Raw genomic sequence first — 10,478 nt, 5'->3', positions numbered from 1 at the left:
TCTATGTGTTTATATCTAATATACTAATTTAAAATCAGTTGTTGGAATATAAGATTATTTGAAGACAAAAGGCAATTATTAGGTTCTCAAAAGCAAATATAGAAGAGATAACATTATCTTATTCCTATAATTTCAGAAAATTTTAAAGATAAATTAGCACCCTTGAAATTTAAAATTTCATACTTTAAAAAATTTAATCCCAGTAGTTAACATACACTGTTATATTGGCTTCATGTGTACAATATAGCAAGTCAACAATTCTGTACATTACTCAATGCTTATCAGGATAAGTGTACCCTTAATCCTCTTTATCTATTTCACCCATCCTCCCACACAGCTACCCTCTATTCTCTTTAGTTAAGAGTCTGTTCTTTTGGTTTGTCTCTTTATTTTTCTGTTATTTGTTTGTTTTGTTAGTCAAATTCCACATATTAGTGAAATCATTTACTTTTGATAACTGACATAACTGGTGCTAAGAATTTCAATTCCATTTTTATTCTTAGATAGCCATAAGACATATTTCAAATTTAGCCCAAGATTTATATATTTCTATTGCTTTGTTATCCTATAAGAATGATTTTTATATTTGTTCTCAACTCAGTTTTTCCCAAAATATTATTTATAAAAATGAGGAAATTGATTCTTAGGGATAAAAACTATAAAGTTATGAAATGTGGTATTTTGTTTAGAGGATTATGTGAATTTCCACTATTGAATTTCTTATCCATTTGCTTAATGTAATGGCATATAATTTGAAATAAAATGAGATTTTAAAGCTTTTGAGACCAACAGATCATATAAAAATCTAGGAAAAAACAACCAACAAAAAAATTTTAAAAGTGGGCAAACAACTTGAATGATATTTTTTCCAAAGGAGATATGTAAGTAGCCAAAAAGTGCATAAAGAAATGCTCAACATCATAAACCATTAGGGAAATGCAAATAAAAACACAATGAGATACCACTTTATATCCATTACAGTAGCTTTATAAAGAAGACATAAAATAGTTAAATGTTGGCAAAGATGGGAAATCGGAAACTTAGTGCATTGCTGGTGGAATACAAAAGGTGCATATGCTGTGAAAAATAGTATAGTCATTCCTGGAAAAAATTAAATTTATAATTACTATATGATGCAGAAATTCTACTTCTGAAAATATACACAAAAGAACTGAAAGTAAAGACTTGAATAGATACCTGTACACCAATGGATAAAACAAATGTATATACATGCAAAGGAATATTATTCAACCTTAAAATGTAAAAAAAATCTGATTTAGACTTGAAGACATTATACTAAGTGAAATAAGTCAGAACAAAATAGGGGGAGTATTGTATGATTTCACTTGTATTAGCTTCTTAGAATGGTAGAATTCATAGAAGCAGAAAACAGACCAGGGGTTACCATGGACTAAAAGGAGGGCCAAAATGGGAGTTTATTGTGTAATGGGTACAGACCTTCAGTGGAGGTTGGAAAATTCTGAAGATGTATAATGGTTGTACGATATTATGAGTGTCCTTAATGCCAATGAACTGTATATGTAAAGATGAGTTAAATGTTAAATTTTATGTTGTTTTTTTATATGGTCATGTACTAAAAATCTGGAAAAATCATGGTTTCTCTGTGCTCTATGACAGAAGTAGGAATTAAATAAAGTAACTTTTCTCTGTAGCTTGAAAAAATAATAAGCAATATTTTTGTATAATTTTTATTAGTTGATTATTTCACTTTGTCCACATACATTTGAGTACAAATATATATATTTTATATTAGTAAAACCATCAGAACTAAAAGTTTTTAAGAAAGGAACACTAGTTCTATTTTTTCCTAAAAGTTAAAATGATTCATATTCATCATAAACATTAAATAACAGATGAAAAAGCAAATAAATTTTAAAAATTGAACAAGTTATTCCTCTCAATAGAAAACATATATACTATTTGGTAGCTATTATTCCAAACATTTCCTTATTAATAAAAATTATTTCTTTTTCTTTTTTTCTCCAAGTTAACATAGAGTGCTATTTTATAGTTTCAGGTTTACAACATAATTATCAACCATTCTATGCATTTGTCAGTACTCATCAAGATAAATGTACTTTCTTTTAAACTTTTTAAAAGATTTTATTTAAATTCAATTTGCCAACAGATAGTATAACATCCAGTGCTCTTTTCATTATGTGCAAACAAAGGGTTGCAGAAGTGGGGGTGGGAGTATAGGATAACAAGATAAGTTTACTCTTAATAATTTTTATCTATTTCACCTACACCCCCTTACCTCTTCACTGCCAACTATCAGTTTATTCTCTGTAGTTAAGTCTGTTTTTTGTTGTCATTGTCTCATTTTCTTTAATTTCTTAAATTCAATGCTCAAGTGAAATCATATGGTATTTGTCTTTTCTGACTGACTTATTTCACTTAGCAATATATCCTATAGATTTGTCCATATCCATGTTGTGGCAAAAGGCATGATTTCATCCTTCTTTATGGCTAAATAGTATTCCTGCATGTGTATGTGTGTGTGTGTGTACCCCACCTTCTTTATCCATTCATCTATCTGTGGACACTTGGATTATCTCCATGTCTTAGCTATTGTAAATAATTCTGCAATAAACGTAGAGGTGCATCCATCTTTTCAAATTAATGTTTTCATTTTCTTTGGGTAAATAACAGCTGGTGGAGTTACAAGATCATGTGGTATTTTTATTTTTAATTTTTTGAGAACTCCCATACTTATTTCCACAGTTGCTGCATTAATTTACATTCCCATCAACCGTGCACAAATGTTTCTTTTTCTCCACATCACCACCAGCATTTATTATTTCTTGTGTTTTTAATTTTAGCTATTTTCCTTAGTCCCCATCGTCGTCTTCACCCATCCTCTCAGCCAATTCCCCTCTGGTAATCATCAGTTTGTTCTCTATAATGAAGAGCCTGTTTCTTGGTTTGTCTCTCTTTTTTTCCTTTCCATTGCTTGTTTTGTTTCTTAATTCCACAAATGAGTTGAAATAATATATTTGTCTTTCCATGACTGATTTATTTTACATAGTCCCTTTTTAAATTGGATTATTTGTGGGTTTTTGTCTTGTTTTATGTTTTCTTTGGTATTGAGTTGTATAAGGTCTTTATATTTTTTGAATATTTACTCCTTATTAGATATATCATTTGCAAATATCTTCTTCCATTCAGTACGTTATCTTTTTGTTTTGTTGATGGTTTCCCTTGCTTTTTACTTAAGTGTAATTGATACACAATGTTACATTAATTTCAGGTGTACAACATAATTATTTTACCACTCTATACATTATGCTATACTCACCACAGTGTAGCTATCATCTGTCACCATACAATGCCATTACAATACTGTTGATTATATTCTTTATGCTGTGCCTCTTATTCCCATGACTTATTCATTCCATAATGGAAGCCTGTATCTCCCAGTTCCCTTCACCCATGTTACCCTGCCCCACTCCATCTGGTAACCATCAATTTGTTCTTTATATTTAAAGGTCTGATTCTGCTTTTTGTTTGTTTGTTTGTTTGTTTGTTTATTATTATTTTTTAATTCTTGCTGAGTAAAATCTCATATTTCTCAGTCTGACTTATTTAATTTAGCTGATACCTTCTAGGTTTATCTGTGTTGTCACAAATGACACCATCTCATCCTTTTTAAGTTTAAAACATAGTGTTATTATTTATGTGCTAGTTTAAAGCAAAGAAAATGTTTAGTTTTACTTTAATTTAACTTGAAAAAGAATCCAGGATGAAGGAATTGCTAAATTTTCTTGAAGGTTTATCTACAACAAAGACATAATTACTGAAAACCAATGTGTGTACAGGCATGCATGTGTGTATGTGTACATACACTAGGGCACACCAACACATGCATACCTGCTAGAGTTGGAAATGTTAAGTAAGTTCTTGCAAGTTATGTTTCTTTTTACCTACGTGTTTCTGATTTAAGTTTATTCTGACTCCATGGTTTTATTATCTGAGAAAAATAGCAAAAACATAACTATATATGCACCCACATAGCTTTTATTTATCTTTTTATCTTTACTAAAGTTAGATTATAAATTTTACCATGTCAAGTTTCAAATGTGATATTTTGTTACTGTAAATCCCCTCTGTCAGCCTTAGTTACATGTTTAAATAAATTTAATGGTCATTGGGATCCCTGGGTGGCGCAGCGGTTTGGCGCCTGCCTTTGGCCCAGGGCGCGATTCTGGAGACCCAGAATCGAATCCCACATCGGGCTCCCGGTGCATGGAGCCTGTTTCTCCCTCTGCCTATGTCTCTGCCTCTCTCTCTCTCTCTGTGACTATCATAAATAAATAAAAATTTAAAAAAAAAATAAAAAAAAATTTAATGGTCATTATTTAACATTTATTTAAAGTTAGGCATACAATGGCTGGAGTTTACTGCCTGGTTTAAAGTCTAGGACATAGACTTTCATTCAACTCATAGTTGTCTGTTTTTCACTATCAAATGGTTTTATTCAGATTGTTAGGTGTGCTCCATATTCCCTGTCTCTCATGTGTTAAGAATATTAGTATAGGGACACCTGGGTGGCTCAGCGGTTGAGCATCTGCCTTCTGCTTAGGTCGTGGTCTTAGGTCCAGGGATCGAGTCCGTCATCAGTTTCCTTGCAGGGAGCCTGTTTCTTTTCTTTCTTTTTTTGGCTGGGTACAGTATACTTTATTGATGGTACATGACAAGGTAGGGCTCCCCAAGCCCCTCCCCTTCCTCGGGGTCTAGGATGTAAATTGGAGGTCAGAAGATTCTCAGTGTGTTGGGAGATTAAATTGGGGCAGGGACTCCCCAGCAGCTGAGGGCTTCTCTCTTCCTCTTGTTCTTACTGGGGCTGGTGGTCCAGGAGGCTCTTACTCCTTGGAGGCCATGTGGACCATGACGTCCACCACCCGGCTGCTGTAGCCGAATTCATTGTCATACCAGGAAATGAGCTTGACAAAGTGGTCATTGAGGGCAATGCCAGCCCCAGCGTCGAAGGTGGAAGAGTGGGTGTCACTGTTGAAGTCACAGGAGACAACCTGGTCCTCAGTGTAGCCCAGGATGCCCTTGAGGGGGCCTCCGATGCCTGCTTCACTACCTTCTTGATGTCGTCATATTTGGCAGCTTTCTCCAGGCGGCAGGTCAGATCCACAACTGACACGTTGTGGGTGGGGACACAGAAGGCCATGCCAGTGAGCTTCCCGTTCAGCTCAGGGATGATCTTGCCCACAGCCTTGGCGGCGCCAGTGGAAGCAGGGATGATGTTCTGGGCAGCCCCTCGCCGTCATGCCACAGCTTCCCAGAGGGGCCGTCCACGGTCTTCTGGGTGGCAGTGATGGCATGGACGGTGGTCATGAGGCCCTCCACGATGCCGAAGTGGTCATGGATGACTTTGGCTAGAGGAGCCAAGCAGTTGGTGGTGCAGGAGGCATTGCTGACAATCTTGAGGGAGTGGTCATACTTCTCCTGGTTCACGCCCATCACAAACATGGGGGCATCAGCAGAAGGAGCAGAGATGAGGACCCTCTTGGCCCCGCCCTTCAAGTGAGCCCCAGCCTTCTCCATGATGGTGAAGACCCCAGTGGACTCCACAACATACTCAGCACCAGCATCACCCCATTTGATGTTGGCGGGATCTTGCTCCTGGAAGATGGAGATGGACTCCCCATTGATGACAAGTTTCCCGTTCTCAGCCTTGACTGTGCCGTGGAATTTGCCGTGGGTAGAATCATACTGGAACATGTACACCATGTAGTGGAGATCAATGAAGGGGTCATTGATGGCGACAATATCCACTTTGCCAGAGTTAAAAGCAGCCCTGGTGTCCAGGCGCCCAATACGGCCAAATCCGTTCACTCCGAACTTCACCATCGTGTCTCGGGGGCACGGCTGGCCCTGCACCAGAAGATGCGGCTGGCTGTCGGGCGGGGAGGAGCAGAGAGCCAGGGAGCCTGTTTCTCCCTCTGTCTTTGCCTCTGCCTCTCTCTCTGTGTCTCTCATGAATAAATAAATAAAAATCTTAAAAAATAATATTAGTATATTACTTTCATATTAAAGGACATTTTGGACATTTTATTTTTCACATACATCTATAGATATTACTCCATGTACCTTGTTGTTTCATGCTACTCTGAAGACATTTGGCTCCAACATTCATAGATATTTGCTTTTTTAAAAGATTTTATTTATTTATTTATTTGAGAAGAAGAAAGCATTAGTGGGAGTAGAGGCAAGGGGAGAGCAGGGAGTCCGATGCAGAGCTCCATCCTGGGACTCCAGGATCACAACCTGAGCCAAAGGCAGACGTTTAACTGAGCCACAAAGCACCCCGATATTTGCTTTTTTATGTTTGGATGGTCAAAGAACATTCTTCACCCATGGAGTTCAGCAGTATCATCAGTTTGAGCTTTGAAATTGAATTTTTAAAAAATTTCTCTTCTGGATCCCCTAAAATTCCGTATAAAAATGGCAAGGTTTTATTCCTTTTTATAGCTGAAAAATATTCCATTATCCTATTTTCTTTATTCATTTATCTGTTGGTGGACACTTATGTGTTCTGTATCTTGACTATTATAAACAACGCTGCAGTAACAAGGGGGGAATATGTATTTTTGAGTTAGTGTTTGGTTTTCTTCAGATAAATACCCTCAAGTGGAATTGCTGGATCATATAGTAGTTCTATTTCTAATTTTTTGAAGAATCTTCATACTGTTTTCCATAGTGACTGCACCAATTTATATTTTCACCAACAGTGCCCAGGGAACACTTTTCTTCACATCTAACACTTGTTGTTTCTTGTCTTTTTGATAATAACCATTCTAACAAGTATAAGGTGATATCTCATTGTGGTTTTGATTTGCCTAATAATTAGTAATGTTGAGCATCTTTTCATGTACTTGCTGTCCATTTCTGTGTCTGTGTCTAAGTCTGTTCAGAAGTGTTGCCAGTTTTTTAATTGTAGTGTCTGGTTTCTTTCTTTGCTGTTGAGTTGTATGGGTTCTTTATACATTTTAGATATTATTAACACCTTATCAGATATATAATTTGCAATTACTTTCTTCCATTCAGTAGATTGCCTTTTCATTTTATCAATGATTTCCCCTCCTGCACAGAAGTATTTTTGTTTAAAGTACCACTTGTTAATTTTTACGTTGGTGCCAAATCCAACAGCTCATTGCCATGAACAACGGCAGGAGTTTACTGTCTACATTTTCTTATAGGATTTTTCTGGTTTCAGGTTTCATATTCAAGTCTTTAATTCATTCTGAGCTAATTTTTGTGTATGTTATAAGATAGTGGTCCAGTTCCATATTTTTACATGTACCTGTCCAGTTTTCCCAGCAGCATTTATTGAAGAGACTGTCTTTTCTCCATTGCATACTCTTGGCTCCTTTGTCATAAATTAGTTGTCCATATATGTATACATTTGTTTTTGGGGTCTCCATTCTGTTCTCTATTCTAGGTTTATCTACATGTCTACCTTTATGCTAAGGAGTTGATCATTCCTTAAATCAATATTTTCCTAGAATATTATACAGATTATACCCACAACTGTAATTTTTCCCTTCATTTCAGGCAATATACTTTTATTTATCATACACATCATTTACCACTTCCCTGATATTTTGTTTACAACACCTGTTTAAGAATACCATCACATGCATATTGTACTTCATTTGTCTGTCATCCTAATTGGTTATCTTTTACCAAATTATTTTTATATAATGAAAATATTTATTACTTTATATAATAAAAATATAATAGGTTTTTCCATTTTATGTCCTGGAGATTTTCAAGTTTGGCTATGATGCCCCTATTTTCAGTCATGTTTTTTTTTTTCAGTCATGTTTACTAATATTTCATTTTTAAAATTTTCTCCTCTGTGATCCTTTATGTTTATTTCCTCTATACTGAGTGAGAAAAACTCCTTTAATCTCTATTTGCTGTATCATAATCACTTATTTGAATCTTTGTACCTCATATTTACACATTTTATTTTTTTATTGTTCATAGAGAAGTCAGAATATCTGCAATTTTTTTTGATACTGAAATAAACTATTATTTTTCTAGGTTGGTCCAGCATTTCATTGACTATTTACTTTTAAGACATTAAAAGTCTTCATTTAACTTTTGATTATCTCTTTTTCTCTTTTGCAATTTTTTGAGCCCAGATCAGGTAGTGGATTCCTTTGTGATTATTTTATTTCAGTGGGGCAAGCTCTACATATGTGATGTGGGGTGTATGTTCTGATAGAAAGGAGGCAGCTGGCATGGTCTGAAGGCTTTTAAAGGATGCATTATCTCCAGCACCATATAGCCAATTTGTTTACTCTGGAAGCTCATGGCTTTTTATCATTAAAATCACACACTAGGGATCCCTGGGTGGCGCAGCGGTTTAGCGCCTGCCTTTGGCCCAGGGCGTGATCCTGGAGACCTGGGATCGAATCCCACGTCGGGCTCCCGGTGCATGGAGTCTGCTTCTCCCTCTGCTTCTCCCTCTGCCTATGTCTCTGCCTCTCTCTTTCTCTCTCTGTGACTATCATAAATAAATAAAAATTAAAAAAAAAATAAAATAAAATCACACACTAGTGCACAGGTGAGTTTTTGGTTACTAAGTTGTAGTTGTGTCCCATTTTTTCATTTGAAAAAAGCAGTAATATTTCTTACTTTTGTTAATTTTTTTTTCAGTGAAAGTAAACGTAGAGAAATGAAGCAAAAATGCCTTCATTTGGTCATCTAATCTGGAGTTTGAAAATTTTAGTAACTGCTACAAAAACTTGAAAAGATATATCCAAAAATTCTTCTTTTAAAAAGGATTCACACTTGCTTCTTGTCTAAAATCTATGTGCAAGAGTGGCCTAAAGAATAACTGCAAAGCATAATTAAATGGAGTGAGGTAGTAGACATTTGGAAACATTAAGATATTCAAAGCAATAAGTTAGTAAAAATTCCATTTTCTTGTAAATTGTTATTTCACGGAAGCATTATTGATGTAATTGCTGTAGCTAACAAAGCACAATAGCACTATAAGCAATTTCATCCAGGTTTAAATTTGGTTTTAGAAATAGTCTATATATCTTAAAACAGTAGAAGAAACTTGCATATCTAAACAAAATCAGTTGAAAGTTTTCTAGTAGTAATTATTTTTTACTTTGCCATGCTATTCACATCAAAGTTACAAAATCAGCTACTGTTCTCAAGTACAACTATAATAAGCTTTAATATATACTCCTATATATCTTAATAGTATCATTTGCAAAAACAAATTTGGTCTGACTAAAATTGAGGCAAATTTAAAATGGTCTTGATTACATTATTATAGCTATAGTGTAAATTGTAAAAAAAACCTAGATATACAGCCTGGCTTAGTAAGCATATTTTTAGACTTCTAAGAAACATGAAAATGTGCGATTTATAATTTTAATTAAAATAGATGGAAATAGAGTATAACTTATAAAGTTTTACTTTATACTTTGTTGTATAAGTTTTTCTCAGAATCTTAAACCTTATCTGTATAGTACTTGCTTTGTATTTAATAAGCTCTATTGCTTTTCTAGAACTTGTTTTGTGGGGATCCCTGGGTGGCGCAGCGCTTTGGCGCCTGCCTTTGGCCCAGGGCGTGATCCTGGAGACCCGGGATCGAATCCCATGTCGGGCTCCTGGTGCATGGAGCCTGCTTCTCCCTCTGCCTGTGTCTCTGCCTCTCTCTCTCTCTCTCCCTCTCTCTCTCTTTCTGTGTGTGTCTCTCATGAATAAATAAATCTTTTATTTTTAAAGATTTTATTTATTTATTTATTTATTTATTTATTTATTTATTTATTTATTTATGAGAGACACACACAGAAAGAGAGAGGCAGAGACACAGGCAGAGGGAGGAGCAGGCTCCATGCAAGGAGGCAGATTGGACTCAATCCCGAGTCTCCAGGATCACACCCTGGGCTGAAGGCAGCGCTAAACCGCTGAGCCACCCAGGCATCCCTATTTATGTTAATTCCAAACCCACACAATTCCCTCTCAAATATGTTAAGATGAAAAAATCATTAGAAGTATTGGCATCATAATTTTAATCATAGTATTTTTATTAGAATGCTTTGTAGATATGTTCAGCATCAATTTTTGATGAATATTCTGGGTTATCGAAAAACTTATCAAGAAGTTCCAATTTCTTCTCTGAAAGCTATATTTGCCTTTCATCAGTACCAAATATCAGTTATAAACAAATAAGTTTGCTTCAATATGATAATCACCAGAAGCATAATGTTATAGTATGTGGTAAAGCTGTCAACACTGACTTCCCAAGTCTGTGTTTAATGATGTAATTTTGGTACCTTGAAATGAGCAATTGTGGGAGTATTTGTAACAGGGGAAAAATGAATACAATAAGTGACAGCTTTTGAAGAAAAACAAAAAGTTTAGAGAGCTGCTCATTAACCATTTACCAGTGCAACATCACCTAATCATCTCAA

The 10,478-nt window shown here is 35.3% G+C and overlaps 1 pseudogene; it reads right to left on the bottom strand.

Annotated features, from left to right (window-relative positions):
• Positions 1-4,660: 4,660 nt before the first annotated feature.
• LOC144296476 (glyceraldehyde-3-phosphate dehydrogenase pseudogene) lies at positions 4,661-5,898 on the bottom strand (annotated as a pseudogene).
• Between the last annotated feature and the right edge of the window lie 4,580 nt (positions 5,899-10,478).

Source organism: Canis aureus, chromosome 24, assembly GCF_053574225.1.
Source record: "Canis aureus isolate CA01 chromosome 24, VMU_Caureus_v.1.0, whole genome shotgun sequence".
Lineage (NCBI taxonomy): Eukaryota > Metazoa > Chordata > Mammalia > Carnivora > Canidae > Canis > Canis aureus.
Note: the sequence above shows the minus strand (reverse complement) of the source record. Positions and strands in the feature narration are given on the sequence as shown.